Source organism: Eptatretus burgeri, chromosome 8 (genome assembly GCF_056783735.1).
Source record: "Eptatretus burgeri isolate ZD-2024b chromosome 8, Ebu_testis_v1, whole genome shotgun sequence".
NCBI classification, from domain to species: domain Eukaryota; kingdom Metazoa; phylum Chordata; class Myxini; order Myxiniformes; family Myxinidae; genus Eptatretus; species Eptatretus burgeri.
In genome coordinates this window covers 70,755,068-70,774,549 of record NC_140968.1, presented here as the reverse complement: position 1 = coordinate 70,774,549, position 19,482 = coordinate 70,755,068, and the positions used below count along the sequence as shown (strand labels likewise).

The following is a 19,482-nucleotide window of genomic DNA, read 5'->3' as shown; positions in this document are numbered from 1 at the left end:
CACCCAGCAGGATTAAAAACAAAACCTGTCAAAGGGCGGAAGAGCTCCTTGTGAGCCAACGGCCATCCATATCTAGTGCCCAAATGTGTCTGCAGACGTCCTCCTGCAGTTGGGTTACTTCTTATTGGGAGGTTGGTGGCAGGATTTGCACTCCGGCCACCGTAAAACCCTTCATTCCGCAAAACGCAAAAACGCAAAAAAATCTGAAAACCCACTCCGTGGGAGTACCTCCTGTGCAGCTTCCCTTCGCAGGGCAGCTCACCGGATGACGGGATTGGGGCAAAGCCTTCGGGACCCCCAATCTTTGATAGGAGGGAAACCACGGGGTAACATCCCTGGGCCAGATTGCGGGAGAGTGTGTCGGAGTGGTGCTGAGGTGTCGTCCACCAGACGGCGGTCTCCTTGGGTTAACCTGAGGCGGTCCCTTCGGGTGGGTGCCTGAAATGTCCTATCCCTAAGAGAGGATGATCACCTGTCTCTGTTATCATCTGAGCTCAAGCGTTTGGACATCGGGATTGCAGCTCTCTCTGAGGTTCGGAGACCGGATTGCGGCGAGATAATGGTAGGTGGTTACACCTACTATTGGTCTGGTCGCTTTGATGGTTACCATACCCAAGGAGTTGCTGTAGCTGTGTCCAATAAGCTGACCCCAATGATAATTGAGGTAACACCGGTCAACGAGCGTATTATGAGATTAAGGATTCGTCACTCCTTAGGTGTCATTTCCCTGGTCTCTGTTTATGCTCCGACTGAGGCGAGTTATCTCACCGTGAAGGATGCATTCTACGCTACACTCGAGTCTGTGGTTGATCAGTGCCCCAGACGAGATACACTTCTAGTCTTGGGGGATGGTTATGAGGTGTGTGTTGGTCCCCATGGGTCAGGAACTATGAACCAGAATAGCACGAAGTTCCTTGACTTTGCAAGAAGTCATGGACTTCGGGTGGCTGGTTCATGGTTTCAGCGCCCACAAGCTCATCGCTGGACTTGGTATTCCAACGCTGGCGGTGTGGCAAAGGAGATTGACCATGTCCTCATTGACGGTCGTTGGAGGATGATCCGGAACTGCAGGGTCTACCGGAGTGCTCAGTTCCTCAATACTGACCACAGTCTTGTTGTAGCAACTCTAAAGCTGCACCTTAAATCCTGGAGAATGGTACCATCCCAGCCTAGGCTGGATGTTGCCAAGCTCAGGGATGAGAGAGTAGCTGAGGAGTTTGCGAACAGGCTGAGTGGACACTTGGGGGGTCTGGGTGCTTTGGGGGGTCCTGAAGAGTTGTGGAGCGCCTTCAAGACCACCGTCCTTGATGTTGCCGGTGGATGTCTTGGAGCTCACCGCAGGGCAAAGAAGAATTTTGTCTCTCAAGGGACACTGGATACCATTGACCAGAGTCGCAGGGCCAGGCTGAATGGCAGAGCTGAGCTGTTCAGAGAGCTGAGGCGTAAAACTGTACCTGCAATGAGGGTGGACAAGGAGGCCTATGTGCGAGGAATCTGTGAGGGGGTAGAGCATCACCTGTGGACAGGTGATTCTCGTCCCGCTTACAGGGGAATTTGCGCATTACGTTCATCCAAGCCCATCCCTCGGAGCACTGCAGTTCGAGCAGAGAGTGGTAGGCTCTTGACAAAGGTGTCTGAAGTGAAGGCCCGCTGGGCCGGTTACTTTGAGCGGTTGTACCAGGCTGATCCCCCAGCTGTCGAGTTGGACGTCAAGGGTGTTACAATCCCTGTTGCTGACCCACGAATCAACTGTGGTCCACCTTCGCTTGTGGAAACACGGGCTGCGGTGAACCAGTTTAAACGGGACAAAGCTCCAGGGATTTGTGGCATCCATGCTGAACTTCTCAAGGCTGGTGGAAATGCTGCACTCGTGTCGTTGCATGCAGTTTTGTGCTCTGCCTGGAACACAGGCATCATCCCAACTGACTGGAAGAGGGGCCTTGTTGTCCCTCTCTGGAAAGGGAAGGGTGATTGCCAAGACTGCAACAACTACCGAGGGGTGACGCTGCTCTCAGTGCCGGGCAAGGTCTTTGCTCGGATAATTCTTGATAGGGTTCGCCACCATCTGCTTGAGCACCAGCGTCCAGAGCAGTCAGGCTTTACACCAAAGAGGTCAACGATTGACCGTATCCTTGCCCTTTGTGTCCTCACCGAACGCAGACGAGAGTTTCGGCAGGGGCTGCTTGCAGCCTATGTTGATCTCTGTAAAGCGTTCGATTCAGTGAATCGGGATGTCCTCTGGAGGATTCTTGGTCTTCGTGGGGTGCCACCAAAACTGATCGATCTGATGTCTGAACTCTACTCTGGTACTGAGAGTGCTGTGAAGTGTGGTGGTACCACCTCTGACTTATTTCCAGTTGTTACTGGAGTTCGTCAGGGATGTGTACTTGCCCCCACACTTTTCAGCACTTGTATGGACTGGATTTTAGGGAGGATGTCGGAGAGATCAAGTTGCGGTGCATCGTTTGGGAATGTCAAGATCTCGGACCTTGATTTTGCAGACGATGCAGTCATCTTTGCGGAGACTTTAGACATCCTTTTGGGGGCCCTCGAAGTGCTGAATGAGGAGTCGGAGCCGCTGGGATTACGGGTTTCTTGGGTCAAAACTAAGATCCAGGCTTTCGGTGACATCTTGGATGCTGCTGTCCTGTCTGTGTCTGTTTGTGGTGAGGATGTTGAGGTCGTGGAGAGATTCACTTACCTTGGCAGTGATATTCTTGTCTCTGCTGGCTGCGAGTCAGAGGTCAATAGACGTCTGGGTCGGGCCTGGGGAGTCATGGATTCACTGGATCATGGGGTGTGGCGCTGCCGGTACCTGTGCGGGAGGACGAAAGTCCGAGTCTTCAGGTCCTTGGTACTTCCAGTCTTGCTCTATGGGTGCGAGACTTGGACTCTGACCAAGGATCTGAGACGGAGACTTAATTCCTTTGGTACCAGGTGTCTTCGGAAAATCCTTGGCTATCGCTGGTCGAATTTTGTGTCCAACGAGCGGTTGCTGAGAGAGACTCGGATGAGATTTGTTACCTGCATAGTCCGTGAGCGTCAGTTGCGGCTGTATGGACATGTGGCTCGTTTTCCTGACGCTGATCCTGCTCACCAGATTCTCTCAGCGAGGGAGTCTCATGAGTGGAGGAGGCCAGTGGGCCGACCACGTGCCTCATGGTTGCAGCCGGTTGACCATCATCTCAAGGAGATGGGGATGGGCCTGGCATCTGCCTGGGGGATGGCCAGACGGAGGCCCCTGGAGTACCGGCGGAAAGTGGACGCAGCGACGCGCTGTTCTGGCACATGCTCCCATACCTGACCAAATGGTTCTATATAATATCCAGAACGGTTCACACCAACTTGAAATTGTTTCAAGAATGAAAGTATAATTTATGGATTGAGGTACGGGTTAATATTGTATTTCATTCTGATCAGGGCAGTGGCAGCTGTAATAATATTTTATTCTGCAATACGATGATTACAAACTGGCAACCTACAGCGAAGGCCTTGTATGAAGCATAGGTCGACCAAAGATCATACCGAGAGATGAAACGGAAAAAAAATGTATGGGAGTACAACGGATTCAAATTGCATTGAATAGTACAGAATGGACCATGTTGAGGAAGACCTTGGTCCTGCAGTGGAGTAAATAGGTTGGCAAGTCAAGGGTGGAGGATCCTCCCTGAATATTCCCCAGTCATGATGCTTATGCAATATGCTGAAACAGCTTTTGTCATTTTTTCCCCTTGAAATGAAATGAAATCCACCTGTGCACAAGCAAAATCTTCATTCGGAATTTGTTATATTCACCTAGAGTGGATAGAGAGTAATAGAATGGCATTTTTAGATGTATGGAGGTTCCAGGCATATATGCAGGTATCCTGTACATGATCAATTTGCATGAGCTAGCTGTCATTGCCAGTAAAAGCTTGAGGGTGAGGAATGTGTTTTCAGCCTTGATTGGGAAAACTTCTGTAGATATCAGAACAAACTAAAGGTTCACCTTGTCATAATGTAGATGTAATGCCACAATTGATGCAGTATTTAATATTGAACCTCAACATGAGTACATTAAATGCATATTTATGATGTATGTGCACATATACAGTATTGCCTTTTTTGTTATATTCCATGTGCCTATTTTAAATCGATGGAGAGACAAGTTATGAGGTGGGAAACCAACCTTTAGCGTCTCTCTCGACCATCTTCATTCGGATGTCGCGCACACCCGCTGAGCTTGCCCTGAGGGCTCTGAAGGTCCCTGTGTTGTATGGGGGACATGCTGCGAGCAGCTTTTGCTCCCCCAGGATGTCTCGGATGAGAAAAGACGCAGTTGCTCTGGCTGTCTGTGCCAAAAACAAAAACTTTGCAAAAGAAGAAGAAAAAAAAGGCACAAAAAAAGAAGACGTTAAAAGGGAGCGATTGGAGTCAGTTGGTGGTTGTGAAAGGGAAAAAAAACATGAAATGTGAGAGGCAAACAAAAATAATCTTTCTTAAGGTCGGTGTGTGTGTGTGTGTGTGTGTGTGTGTGTGTGTGTGTGTGTGTGTGTGTGTGTGTGTGTGTGTGTGTGTGTGTGTGTGTGTGTGTGTGTGTGTGTGTGTGTGTGTGTGTGTGTGATTTGCCATTGATTGAAGTTTACAGCTATTTTACATTCATCATCACCATTTTAGCTCTAATACTACGAGCCTCGACATTGTTTACAAATATATATATATATATATATATATATATATATATATATATATATATATATATATATATATATATATCATTTTAAAATGAAAGTGTATATATGAAGGTACAGCACTGATTTAGTCCATAAGTTACTGTATATGTGACACCTATCAGAAGTACGTACCTGGGATTCCTCAGGTGAATGAAGTTCCACTGATCGCTGAGCCTGCGTGCTGGATTCTTGTAGATCTGGAGGTTCCACAACGCCTTGTGGTGGAATTCGGTGAGGTCGATAGGTCAATATCATCCTGTTTTTGTCTTTGTTTCCATACATCCTTTCCAAGATTAGGTCTCAATTAATTCTGGAGAACAAAAAATCAGCTCCCCCACCCCACTCCCCAAAAAGCGTCGATAACTTCTGGACAAAATGTGACTTAACAAGAATTACTTCTTAGAAGTATACTTTTTATGCGTCGATCGTCAAGATCTCCGCGTCCGACTGAGCGCAGAGCGATTCTGCATGAACGCTTCTACTCCCAGATATACTCTCCCCGCATACCTCCCTCTCCCTCCCCATTGTTTACCATCACTTCCCATCTCTTTTCAATCCTCCAGCTTCCTTAGCTCATCGAACCCATCCAATTATTTTGCAGACACCTTTTAATGCCCCTGAATTTTACCATTGCTTGATATTTACCGACTTTATTATATTAAAACGCATGAAACATCAAAATGCTTGCGATGCAGTTAGATGGAACAGAAGCTGAAAAAAATGAGAAAAATATACAGTATATAATAAGTAAAAAATATAATACAGACTAAATCTGTGGTTTAAATTTAATAATCATGAATTAATAAGCATTTTGCATTCGTTGTTCGACAATGAATAATGTATAATATGCATTTTTGCACCGATTATTATATATAATTATTCAGACAATATAATTTGCGGCTCGATTCGAAATTTCCAACACATGTTTATGATATTTGAACATACAAATCAGGTGGATATGCTGATGTTATTGTTGTTTGACTATATATTCAAATATGGTCAGGACAGAGGCTGTTCAAATGTTCTTGGAGTGAAATGCTCGACAAATAATAAAACAAGAAATACCAATTATATTATGTTTCCAATTATAACAATACATAATTAGTAAGGAAATATTATTTTCAAAAATGTATTGAGCAAACTGTAAAAAAAAACCCTGGCGTTTCATGGATTATTGTGCTCAGTACTTCGTTACCAGAACGTTTTGAATAGCTTGTCAAGTCAGGTCTGCGAGCATCGCTGCGTCCACATTTCGCCGGTACTCCAGGGGCCTCCGTCTGATTATGCCCCAGGCAGATGCCTGGCCCATCCCCAACTCCTTGAGATGTCGATCAACCTGCTGCAACCACGTGGCACGAGTCGGCCCGTTGACCTCCTCCACTCACGAGGCTCCCTCGCTGAGAGAATCCGGTGATCAGGATAAGCATCATGAAAACGAGCCACATGTCCAAATAGCTGCAGGTGATGCTCACGGACTATAAAAGTAACAAATCTCATCTGAGCTCTCAGTAAGCACTCGTTGGATGCAAAGGCTGACCAACGATAGCCAAGGATTCTCCAAAGAGACTTGGTACTGAAGGAATTAAGTCTCTGTCTCAGATCCTTGGTCAGAATCCAAGTCTCGCATCTTGAGAGCAAGACTGGAAGGAAGAAGGACTTAAGGACTCGGACTTTCGTCTTCCTGCATAGGTACCGACAGCACCACACCCCATGATTCAGCAAATCCATGACTCTCCAGGCCTGACCCAGACATCTATTGACCTCTGAATCCCAACATGCGGAAACATGAATATCACTCCCAAGTGAATAAGTGAATCTCTCAGTGACCTCAACATCCTCGCTATGAACAGGAACAGACAATATATCAGCAGCATCCAATATGTCATTCAAAGCCTGGAACTTACTTTTGACCCAGGAAACCTGTACTCTCAGCGGCTCTGACTCCTTGTTCAGCACCTGCTGAGGTTAGATGTGGGAGCATGCACTGGAGCAGCGCGTCGCTGCCTCCACTTTCCATTGGTACTCCAGGGACCTCCGTCTGGTCATCCCCCAGGCATCTGCCTGGCCCATCCAATCTCGTTGAGATGCCAATCAACCTGCTGCAACCACAAGGCTTGAGGTTGGCCTGTTGGCCCCCTCCACCCACGAGGTTTCCTTGATAAGAGAATTTGGTGAGCAGGATCAGCGTCACGAAAATGAGCTATCCATACAGACATTTTGTGGGCTCTCTCACTGGGGTCTGAAGCCGCCATGTGTTTGGCCCTGCTCAACCATGCCTTGATTTGGAACAGGCCACAACGATTTCTTAATGATAAAGTTTTGTTTTTGTTTTTTCACTTTCCTCACTTGTATTATCAAATGCCTGTTCATCATAGCTTTGAATCACTGGGTACATTGCAATGCTTATTTAAATGCTTGGAGACACCAGCGTTCGTGGCTTTATTTCATTTCTGCCCATGTGATAACCTCAAGAATCTCTTAAACTAAGCCGAAATACAAAATTTAAGTTCCAGATTTGAACTCAGCAGCAGTTCCGATGCTAAAAATTGTTCATTTTTCCAATTCGGACATTGTTTTGGCATTTCCAGGTGCATCGTGTTTTCAACAGTAATTGGTTATCTTTTTACCTACGTATTTACTTTAAGCAAGCAAGACTATGTTCCCTCCTTCTCCATTCATACACAAGAAAATGTGAAATTTCCAAAACATTAACCATATCTTTTTCTACTGTTTGGAGAATTATATTGAGTGAACAAAACATTTCGGAATGTGCCAAAATTAACCAGCTTCATTGAGCTGGTTTCATTGAGTGCAACAGAAATAACTTAATTCAGTGCAACAAAAATAATTAACCAGCCATATCAACATGAAAGCTGCAGTGCTGGGCTTGGATTCTCTTTGGGGAATTTCCGGAGTTAGGAAGGCAAAATAAATTAAAATCAAAGATCAAATTAAAAGAGAGAATGAACGATTAACATAACGGGAAGATCAGGGTGAGTAAAGTAACTTTGAAAAATTTCCACTCAATGTTTTCTTTTTTGTCAGGAATGCATTTCCCCTTTAATACTTCTTAAAAATCGTGTGTGTGTGTGTGTGTGTGTTTGTTTTGATAAAGCATAACATAACATTATCTTTGATTTCCCCCTCCCCCTTCCTCACTCTCACCCATTCCTCCCCCCTCCCCTTTCCTCGCCCCCCTTCCTCGCTCCTCGCTCTCCCACCCCACCTTGTTCCCTGTTCCTCCTCTCTCTTCTCTCTCGCTCCCACCCCCATCCTCACACCCCCTTCTCCCAGAGTGTTTCATGATGTGGTTAAGCAATCGCTCTTCCCCTCTCCCCCTTCCTTGCTCTTGCCCTTCCTCCCCCCGTTCCTAGCTCCCCCTACTCTCTCCCCCACCCCTCCTAGCTCCCTCCTCACTCTCTCCCCACCCCCATCCTCCTCACTCCCACACCCCCCTACCGGAGTATTGCAACATTTGGTGAGGCATCGCTTCCCCCACCCCCACCCCTTCCTCACTCTTCACCCCCTTTCCGAGATCCCCCATTCCTCACTCCTCCTCCCTCCTCCTTCCCCTCTCCGTTCCCCCTTCCCTCCCTTCCCTCTTTCTCTACCCCACCCCTCTCTCTCCCTCCCTTCCCTCCTCAATCTACCCCTCCCTCCTTTTCTTTCCTCCTCACTCCTCTCCTCTCTCTCCCCCTCCCTCCCTCCCTCACTATTCTCCCCCCACCTTATATTTCTGTCAGCGAAGCGACGGATTGTATTTGCTAGTTATTTTACATTTTGAATCTGGGTTCAGGGATTTAAATCAAACTTGGCGAACTCTCGGTATGCTCACATACATTTCCCTGGTGGTAAAGAGACAACTGTGGTTCTGTGTAACCTGGTACCACATGGTGAGGTCTAAAACTATTGTTACATAGATCCTCCTGTCCATAAACCATCTAGACTGATCACAGATGCTACCAGGGTGGGGGGGGGGGGTCTGTCACATGATCAGCTCACGATTGGTAATGAAGATTCTGCCAACTTCTCAGATGTTGGAAGTACTCCTACGAATGTTCCTGATGCGCCTCCACTGTGCAGATCTGAGCGTAACAGAAAACCACCTGATCGTCTAGATCTGTAGGGATGTACTAGTTTCTTCTTTTTATTGGGGGAGAATGTCATAGATTGTCATTCCAGGTCCTCTGTACCGTAAGCCCGAGATCCTTTCATTACCCATAGTTCATTGTGATGGATGCTGTACGGACTTATGTCTTAATAGTCGCCAAATCAACTATGGTGGGCCTCTTAATAGCTGTAATCAAATTTGACTGAGAGAGAGGGTAATAATTCTATTGTATTATGTGTCGTGATTAGGTATGCATCTGTGTTGTTACAGGTTGTCCTGTTGTTGATGAAAAACGCCTCCACTGTATGAGTACAAGCGAAACAAGCCTGTTTCTTCGACAATCCTTGTGACAACTCACTAACTATTGTGCTTCCATTTGCATATATTGGGCAAAAGATTGGCAGATGCAATTTAACCTGAACCAAGTGTAACGGGTTGGGGATGGGTAAGACTAATGAAAATAGAGATTACATGATGCAAGGGACAATTTTGGAGGGTGTCACACAGGAGAAGGATTTAAGGGTGGTAATGGATATAAAGGTGGGGTTCCTGTCATCAGACAGGACAGTGCCGGGCAGCTATAAGTAAAGCAAACAGGTTTTTCGGTTGTATTCAAAGGAGGATAGATTATAAATCAAAAAAGATGGTTTTGACATTGTTTAGGAATTTAGTGAGGGCCACATTGAGAATATTTGTGTGCAGTTTTGATCACCCCAACTCAGAAAGGACATAGCTGCCATAGATATGGTTCAGCGAAGGGCTGCTAGATTGATTCCGGACTTAGCTAGACTCAGCTATGAGGAGCGGCTGAAGGAGACAGGACTCGTTACATGAGAAAGGAGGTGGTTACGAGGAGATATGATAGAGATGCTTTAGATAATGAAGGGTAGAGACAAAATAAGTGCAGAAGAATTATTCAGCAGTGTAAACAGGACAAGGGGCCATAGCCTGAGAGTAAAGAAGAGGGAGGAGAGTTAAGATGATAGTAAGGCAAGGGACATTCACTCAGAGAGTAGTTAATGCATGGAATGGGCTCCCTGGAAAAGTATGAGCAACAGAAAAAGTGGATAAATTAAAAATTGGAATTAGATAGGTAGCTGGAAGTATTGGAGATGGAATTGTAGAGGGATGTTGACAGGACTTTTCGGTAGTTTGAGTATGTAGCGGAATCATTTTGCCTTCCTTGTGATGATATGTAAAGATGTTGGATCTCAGGTTTCTGGTACTGGTTGCAAGCTTAAGTGACGAGCGGGAGAAAAGGAGTTTATAGTGTGGTGAATAAAGGATTGACATGGATTCCGAAGGCCTCGGACATGTTGTCCTTATATACTAAATTAGTGACCTCGACGTGATACAATGAATGGACAAGGAGGTAGAAACGACCAAACATTTGCCGAGAACAACCAGGCAGCCGTGCCTTTCCCGGTTTCTCAACCAGCTTCATCCATGGCAGCAATTTCGTTAAAACTGCCGCCATTTTGGCCGAACGATCCTCAGCTGTGGCTTACACAGGTGAACATGCAATTTGACACCCAGAGCATTACTACTACTAAGTCAATGTGATTCAATTACATTGTTGGATCCTTATCACCAGAGGGATGCGACAGAGGTGAGAGGCATTTTGCTGCTATCACCGATTCGCAATCAGTACATGATTTTGAAGGCTGCGCTTATAAAGCTCACAACCCCCTCTGAGCAGCGCCTTGAACAACTTACAACCGAGGATTTAGGAGATTGAAGACCTACACAGCTACTGCATCATATGTGGCAGCTTCAATGTGACTGATATGCCACCTTCGACCAGTCACTCCTTCGTGAGTTGTTTTTGCAACGGTTACCAGCTCACATCCGCATGATACTTCCAGCTAATGCAGAGCTGGCTGATTGTCTAATATTCTAATTGTCACCGTTACACTGATCGTAGTCATGTAACACCTCCAGCACAGCACTTCACACAACTACAATCCGAGATGACGGACCTAAAGAAGCTCGTCCTGGAGTTCTATGCGATGCAATGCCAGTCGTGCTCATCTTTGGGTATCCCTGGTAGGAGAAGTGAGAAAATCCATACCTCGAGCTACCGTTTACCTTCACTTCCCGTGAACACTCCAGTTTGGTGTATGTACCTTGTGACCTTCAGTGCTAATGCTCGTCAATATAGAGCACCATGCTCATACTGGTTACAGGGAAATGATGAGGCCCACAATTAATGGTGACGAGTACACGTGGGCCACACGCCACTCACTTTCTCTTCCTTGTGGATCCTAATAGCAGGTTTCGTTTCCTTGCGGATACAGGGCAGAGGTGAGCATTTTACCCTGTTTGCTGTGGAACAAAAAAAAATTGACAGGAATGAACATTCATTAAATGCCGCGAACAAGAATGCTATTGCTACTTTGAGAGAACGTTTCCTCCAGCTTGATTTGGGGTTCGGTCGCTCATCCCCATTGTTGTTTACTATTGCCGACACAAAATACTCCATCGTCGTTGCGAAATTTTTGCGTTATTTCAATTTCCTCATTGAATGCTTCGACACAGCTTAGTGTTCTCAATAAAAGCATTTACCATTTTGTCATTAAATATCACATGTCTTCCATCCACACCCACGTGCCCTTTTCAGAAAATGCTTTCTGATTCCCCGTCCTCAACGCGGCCATTGGCGGCATGCCAGCCCATCAAACACCAGATCACGTATCACATCGAGACCACGGGGACCCTCCCCCGTTTTTGCACGTGCTTGCTGACTAGCACCTGATAAATTATGTACCGCCCATCAGGTGTTTGACTACATGTTACAATGGAGAATCATCAGAGCATCGTCCAGCAGTCGGTCTTCACCGCGACACATGGTCCCCAAAAATACATGTGGAAATTGGCGTCCTCGTGGAGATTACCGGTCCTTAAACAATGAAACAGTTCCAGACCGTTACCCCATTCCACACATTCAGGATTTCACTGCTACACTCTATGGTGTGACAATATACACCAAGGTTGACCTCGTTAGTGCGTCCCATCAGATTCCTGTGCATCCAGATGACATCCCAAAGACAGCAGTCACCATGCCTTTTGGCTTGTTCGAGTTCCTTCGGATACCATTTGGACTATGCAATGCCGCACAAACATTCCAACATTTTATCGATCAGGTGCTCCAAGGATTACACTTCTGCTACATGTATATAGATGATGTGCTAATTGCCAGCGCAGCCGCAGAAGAAGATCAGGAACACCTACGTCTCCTTTTCACTCGTTTGCAGGATTTCATCATCGTCATCAATCCCACAAAGTGCATATTTGGTGTGCCGGAGTTGAATTTCCTTGGTCATTAAGTCAACTGTTCAAGCATCGGTCCACTCAGGGAGAAGGTGCAGATTATTCAGGATTTTCCGTTGTTTTCATCTCGATGCAAACTGCAAGAGTTTTTGGGCCTTATCAATTTTTACCACCAATTTATTCCAAACCCAGCCACAACACTGCAGCTGCTGAATGAGTTACTTCCAGCTGGTAAGCACCCTGAAGTGTTCCAATTGGTGGAGCCCACCTTGACAGCCTTCCACACCATCAAAGACGCATTGGCCAATGGAATGGCTCACTCCTGATGCTTCCAAAGCCAGAGGCTCCAACATGCTTGATGGTAGACACATCTGAGGTTGCAGTGAGCATGGCCCTTAGTAGGGTAAGAATACTGATTCTGGCTCACTTTTCCCCATGTAAATGAATGGGGGATTTTCAGCGATTAATTTTTTCTTTTTTTTCCCTAAAAAATAAATCCCCTTTTTAGCCCAAGGTATATTTATTTGTCTCCCCTTTTAACCTAGGGGCTCTCTATTCAAATAACCTATGCAACAAGATAAAGATTTGTTCAAGTAGTAAAGTCGTAATGTGATTTGTTAAAGGTGATGCGAAAGAAATATCTGAAACGTTTAAGCCTCGGGACACTCTTTATCAAATAACCGATGCATATTGTTTAGCTCACTCATTGAACCTATAAACATTTGTTCATTCTCAAATTCCTTCAATAGTTTAATTTTCTTTGCACAATAATCCCCATCTAAAATATTGAAAAACAAAACATTTGAATCTTTATATTTTTTAAGATACCCCTTTTGTGCCATTACGAAATGATAAACTTCTCTTAATGATCTCATCTGACCACCTCCTGAGTTGCAAATCATTTTTGTGCATAAACCACGCCATAAAAAAGTTTTGTTTCAAATGTTTTCAGTTCGTGCCATGAAATGAGGAAGTGTTTTTTTTGACACGGTCGTGCTGTGAAAATGAGGAAGTGTTTTTGGACAGTCATGCTGTGAAAAAATAGGAACTATTCTGTGAGACAAGGCCTCGTGTTTATATTTTATCTCAGAACACTAACAGGCTTTTCAACATAGGTTTAATCAAAATCATTATAGGGCATTTTAAGTATGTTTTAAAAATGATTCATACAATTTGGGAATATATCACCCAGTTATTTTCCAAGCTATCTCGCCCGAAGCATCATTTCCTGTGGCCACACCCGATGATTAAGCAATCTCCTCATCGTTGCCTTATAAGTGATTCGCCAGACAAAGTTTCTGCCAGACGGGATTTTCATTTTTACAACTGAGACATGAGCAATCTTTCTTCCGCGAACAAAACAGCTCAACACAAAGTTGGTAAGCCTGTGTATTGGTTCCTCTTTGAACGATGAAGCAATTGATTATAAATTAAATCGTGATAATTCTGATATATTTTTTTTTTCTTGGCAGGTTTTTTTTCTTGGCAGGAAGAAGAGCAGTTTACATATCACGACGAGGTGCATGAAATTAATGCTCTTATTGAAGAGGTCAATCATCTTAGAAGAGAATTGAAAAACATTTTTAATGACTAACACGACGTCTTATCACGGCCTCTGATCTTTTTGCTATCTTGTACCAATGGTAAAAAAACTGAGACATGGACTCACTCTCTTCCGATGAAGATAACAGCTCACTACAAAGTTGGTAAGTTTGTGTATGGTTTCCTCTTTGAACGATGAAGCAATTGATTATAAATTAAATCGTGATAATGCGAAAATATATATTTTTTCCTGGCAGGTCCTTGGAAGAAGTGGAGTTTACATATCACGATGAGGTGCATCAAATGAATGCTCTTATTGAAGAGGTGAATGATTTTAGAAGAGAATTGAAAAACATTTATAATGACTGGTACGAAGTCTTATCACGGCCTCTGATCTCGAATGAATTAAACCAATGGTGAGACGTGTGTGTGTGTGTGTGTGTGTGTGTGTGTGTGTGTGTGTGTGTGTGTGTGTGTGTGTGTGTGTGTGTGTGTGTGTGTGTGTGTGTGTGTGTGTGTGTGTGTGTGTGTGTGTGTGTGTGTGTGTGTGTGCGTGCGTGCGTGCGTGTCTCTTTCCCTGTCTGTTTGTCTCTCTCTATCTCTCCCTGCCTGTCTCTTTGTACCTCTCTCTGTCTGTCTTTCTACCTACCTCTCTCTGTCTGTCTCTCCATCAATACCCTTGACTCATTATTTTATTTTTTTTCAGCTCGATCACACAACATAAGCTGTTGAAGCAATCTGGTACAACACATGATTTTCTGGAGGTAAATGTTTCTGAATTATTATTTAGTTATTTGTTTATTTATTCTTTTATTAATATCACTCTCTCTTTGGAATGTCGCCTTATGTTGGTTGCATCATTAGTTTGGACGCGGTTTTGCCAGTACACTGGAATTCATTTTATTGGCCTTGGAAGGATGACAGGCTGAGTCGGCCTCCTGGTGTGTTAATTCAGTGGTCAACGAGGCTTGAACTTAGAACCAACACCAGGCTTACTCATATTACCATGTAATTATCTTTATAAAACCTAATTATTATCCACTTTTTGTTTCAAAACAGAATATGGTGTCTGAGTTTCGAAATCACAAGACATCTGAAGAAGATTGCTGGGAAAGATTATACATTCTCGCAAATGAATATTTCATATTTTCAATTTTGATTAATTATATTTGTTTTGTTTACAATTACTTGATTTTGAATTTCAAAAAAAGAATCAAGACATGAAGGAGAGGGAGGGAGGGGGGGGTAGGTGCGCTCCCCCAATGACCCATCAACCCCCTCATCCCACCCCCTCCCCTCCCCGTGTGTGTGTGTGGGGAAGGGTGGGGGTGGGATGAGGGAGGTGGTGGGTCAAAGGTGGGGGTGCACAGGGGGTGGGGCTTGTGTGGGAGGGGCTTGTGTGGGTGGGGTTTATGTGGGCGGGGCTTCGGTGGGGCTTGTGTGGGCGGGGCGTGTGTGGGCGGGGCTTGTGTGGTGGGGTTTATGTGGGCGGGGCTTCGGTGGGGCTTGTGTGGGCGGGGCGTGTGTGGGCGGGGCTTTGGTGGGGTTTATGTGGGTGGGGTTTGTGTGGGGAGCGTTTATGTGGGTGGAGCTTGTGTGGGACGGGTTTATGTGGGCAGGGTTTATGTGGGTGGGGCTTGTGTGGGCAGGGTTTATGTGGGAGGGGTGAATGTGGATGAGGCTTATGTGGATGAGGTTTGTGTGGATAAATGGATGGGTGGAGAGATGGGTGGATGGGTGGATGAGTGGAGCTTGTGTGGATGGGTGGATAATTTTTTAATCAAATAAACATGTTGTGTGTGGGTAACTAATTAACTAATCACTAATTATGTGAATATGATGAATATGGGTGGAGCTTGTGTGGGGTTTGTGTGTGTGGAGCTTGTGTGGGGTGGAGTTTTTGTGTGGAGCTTGTGGGGGGTTTGTGTGTGGTGGGGTTTGTGTGGGGTTTGTGTGGGGTGGGGTTTGTGTGGAGCTTGTGTGGGGTGGGGTTTATGTGGGTGAGTTTTGTGTGGACGGAGTCAAAAAGGGGCGGAGTCAAAAAATTTCAATTTATCTTTGTCTTTTGTAATTCCTGTGAATAAAATGAACCTAAAATCTCTTCCCCTTCCAAATCATATATCTTATAAGTCCAAGGAACCGTATCTATTACATCAACAATTTTAAAAAGTTCGTTTGTCCATCGTTTAGTATAACGCTTTTCAAAATGAGATTTCCACCTATATATTCTTACGATATCACCAACTTTGAACTTAGGTTTTCTGACATTAATCTCTTTTTCATATTTTAATTTTGTAAATGTTTCTGATGGTTTCATATTTGTTGACGTGTGAACCGTGTCATTATACTTATCCACAATATCCTGAATAAAAGATGACCATTGTTGTGAACCGAGTTGTGTGAATTTTTTATATAGTATCTCTTTTAAGGTACGATTAAAACGTTCAACAACAACTGCCTTCCCTTCATTAAAGGTACTGAATAATGTAATACTGTTATTTTTTCGAAAATTCATAAATGTCTTGTTATAAAACTCTCTACCCTCATCAGTCCACAATTTTTTAGGTTTTCTCTTACTTTTATTAAATATCTGTTGAAAGGCTAACATAAGAGTATTACCTGTTTTGCTTTTTAATGGTACAACCCATGCGTATCTACTCCTCAAATCAATAACGGTTAAAGCATACTTGTACCCCTTATCATTATTGAGTTCAATCAAATCAGCAGACCAGATATAATCTACTTCCTTGGAATAAACTTTCCTTCTCTGAAACTTTGTGAATATTGGTTTATGTAATTCATCAGCTAATTGCTCTTCAATCTTAATGACATCATTAGAGCTTACAAGTTTTTTAATTTCCAAGTCCAAGTTTCAATTTAGCACTGATCATCTTCTTCACGATGAACCTATCAACTTTTTCTCTCAAGGTTGGATTTTGTATCAGAGACAAATTATACAACATTTCTCTATCGGCTTCATGCTTTTCTTCCAACGTTGTGGTATTCCCATAATCAATATCGTGTCTCATGCACACTTCATCAACTCTATTGATGGGTTTACTCCATGATTTAGGATTGTCTGCCTCATCTAATCTTTTATCCAAGTTTGTGCCTGGACCACAGAAAGAATACCTTGGTAGATGTAATTCCCCTGGTATTCCAGTAGTTGTAAATTTACTTCCTGATAAAAACTTTTGTATATCTCCTCCTAGTTTGTGTTTGGAGATAAATTGATTTTTTTTTTGAACCACACACCGAACATATACCTTTTTGTATAACCCTGTTATTTTTACTTTCAATATATGAAATATTTTTAGTATTAGTTTTCTTTTTACATTTGAGACAATAACTCATTTATTTATGAGAAAAATTCCTGCAGAGTGCAAAAACCTTTTTAGTTTCCAACAAACACATTTGAATCTTAATTTTTAAAACATAAAGAATCCTTTGAAATGCATTCACTCTCTCCTCCATTTATTTAAGAAAAAAAAAATGAAAAACTTGAATTAAAATCCATATCTTGGCGATGTCAATAGTCTTGCCGAAAGTATTGCAAATAGACTTGTCAATTCTTTGTTTTCCTCCTCGGTGGGTTGAGTTATTTTCTTTAATACCCCTAATCTTTTTTTAATCTCACTGGTTTCCATATTTTGATATTTATTCATTCTCTCTCTTTTCTCCCTCTCCTCCCTCTCTCTTCTCTCTTTCCTCCCTCTCTCTCTCTCTTCTCTCTCTTCTCCCTTTCCTCCCTCTCTCTTCTCTCTATTCTCCCTCTCCTCCTTCTCTCTCTTCTCCTTTTCCTCCTCTTCCCTCTCTTCTTCAACTCCTTCCTCATCCCTTATTATCCTTGAATCGCTTACACCCCATAGAATATCATACATATATTCATCAGGATTTCTTGTTATTCCTGTATCCAAAATAATTTTTTTTACAACAGGAAACCAATAAAATTTCTTTTGAATTTCTAAAAGAGCCTTACCTTTTCTCAACTTTATAATTTTTTCATTATTTAACATTCTAATTAAATCTAAAGTTGTCGGTTTATCAACATCAGCATAATGCCAATCTTTTATTGAAAGTACCTCATTCTTATGTTGTAGAACATATTTATTAAAATACCGAATACCCTTTTCTTGAAGGTATGCTTGGACACAGAAATGATAATTTTCTTGAAGCCTTCTTGCTGTCATTTATGTATTAGAAATATATGTTAAAATAATATTATGGCACGAAACACCTCCCCATCTTCCCATAGTTAAATCATTTTGTATTTTCTTACTTATTATATATAATCCTGTTTTTTCTGTTTTCATGATATAAACAAGGGCAAAACCATTATTATATTTACCCTTATTAAATTCTTTTATTTGTTGTTTACTAATCGTGGCCCCACAAAACTCATTCTCGATACCAAGTGGATAATATTCTTCCTTACGAGACTGATTTAATTGTTCCAGGTCTTCGAGATTAATTTTAAATGACCAATTATACCCTAAATCATTCATATCATACCCCCATTGTTCTATTCTCATCCAAACGATACGCCCTTCTTTATAAAAATTTATTTTAATTCGAACTGTGAATTCTGTATGACCTGGAGATAATATCAACACTTCTTTATCTTTGGAATACACGGCCGTTTTATTTAAGGATATATATTGTGATAAATCGCTTAATCTCACCAAGTCATTCGCGTCAGTCAGGCTTGGATAATTTTTTAATTTATAAGCATTTTTCATGTTAATATTTTTGGTTATATTATATTTATGCCGTTCAACCTGTGCCTTTGTGTAATAATTTGATAAATCAATATCCAGTTCTTGGGATACACCAAAGATAGAACCATCTTTACCAACATAAGTCATTTATATTAGATTAAAAATAATATCATAAAATTTTTTCTTTTTGTTGAGTTGAAATAACACATATAGACATAATTGACCACAACACTTGGAATTTAATTCTTGGACTTGAAATGTTTCATAAACACCATTCTGTAAGAATTTTATGACTTCAACAGGTGGTGGAAGACCAAAACTATCAAAATGATATTTGTCTTGACTATTAAAAATACAAACCCAATGAGAACCATTCTCATTATTATCTTCTAAGTTCATAATAATATTCTTTGTATGTTTCGGCACATTTGTTAATTCATCTCTCATACAAATAACCACATGATGAATTTTTAATTTCTTACAATATTTGACAAGTTGTAAATTTGATGTTGTATTCTTTCCAAATTCTTTAAACCACTCATCAATGCTCATTTATTTATTAGAAAGATATAATCCATTACCTCTTTTCGTTAATTTTACACCTGCTTGTGCTATAGAAGAAAGCATATCTCCAACTAACAATCTCGCTTTATCAGGCAGACCTTCAAGTTTTTCAGCAAAATCTACAATTACACCACTTCCACTAATTTGTTTCTCCAACTCTTTGTTCTGTCTTTCCAATTCTTTTTGAGCCTGGAGTTGAGCCTTCCTTTCGTTGGCAGTTTTCACCGCTGTTGAAATACCACCCGTCAATGCTCCAACCGCACTTAAACCAGCAAATAAAGGAATTAGAAATGGGAGAAATCCTCCACTCGTCTCTCTTATTGAATATTTTTTCAACATTGGTTTTGTCATTTTAATTTTAAGTGAGCCAGTGTCATTCAAGATTTTAACCTGTTCTCTTGTGAGCAAAACATCAATTCTTACTGCTCCTTTTCTCTGAATTGTATTAACGTTAATCGTACAAGGCTTTTGATTTTGAACACAAGATGATAGTTTATGAAGATTGATTTGATTAACATATACCCCAGTTGGTACTTTGCCACTCATTTATTTAACAAAAAATTAT

The 19,482-nt window shown here is 42.5% G+C and overlaps 1 long non-coding RNA gene across 2 annotated transcripts in view; it reads left to right on the top strand.

Moving 5' to 3' along the window:
* The window catches only part of LOC147022006 (uncharacterized), a 62,954-nt gene extending 48,094 nt beyond the window's left edge, over positions 1–14,860 (top strand). The window contains exons 4-7 of one of the 2 annotated variants that reach the window (XR_015061038.1): positions 4,859–4,943; positions 9,094–13,799; positions 13,893–13,959; positions 14,342–14,860. This is a non-coding gene — a long non-coding RNA (uncharacterized LOC147022006). Of the gene's footprint in view, positions 1–4,858; positions 4,944–9,093; positions 13,960–14,341 lie in introns of both variants that reach the window. The other variant, XR_015061037.1, reaches the window with a different exon arrangement.
* The last annotated feature ends 4,622 nt before the right edge of the window (positions 14,861–19,482 follow it).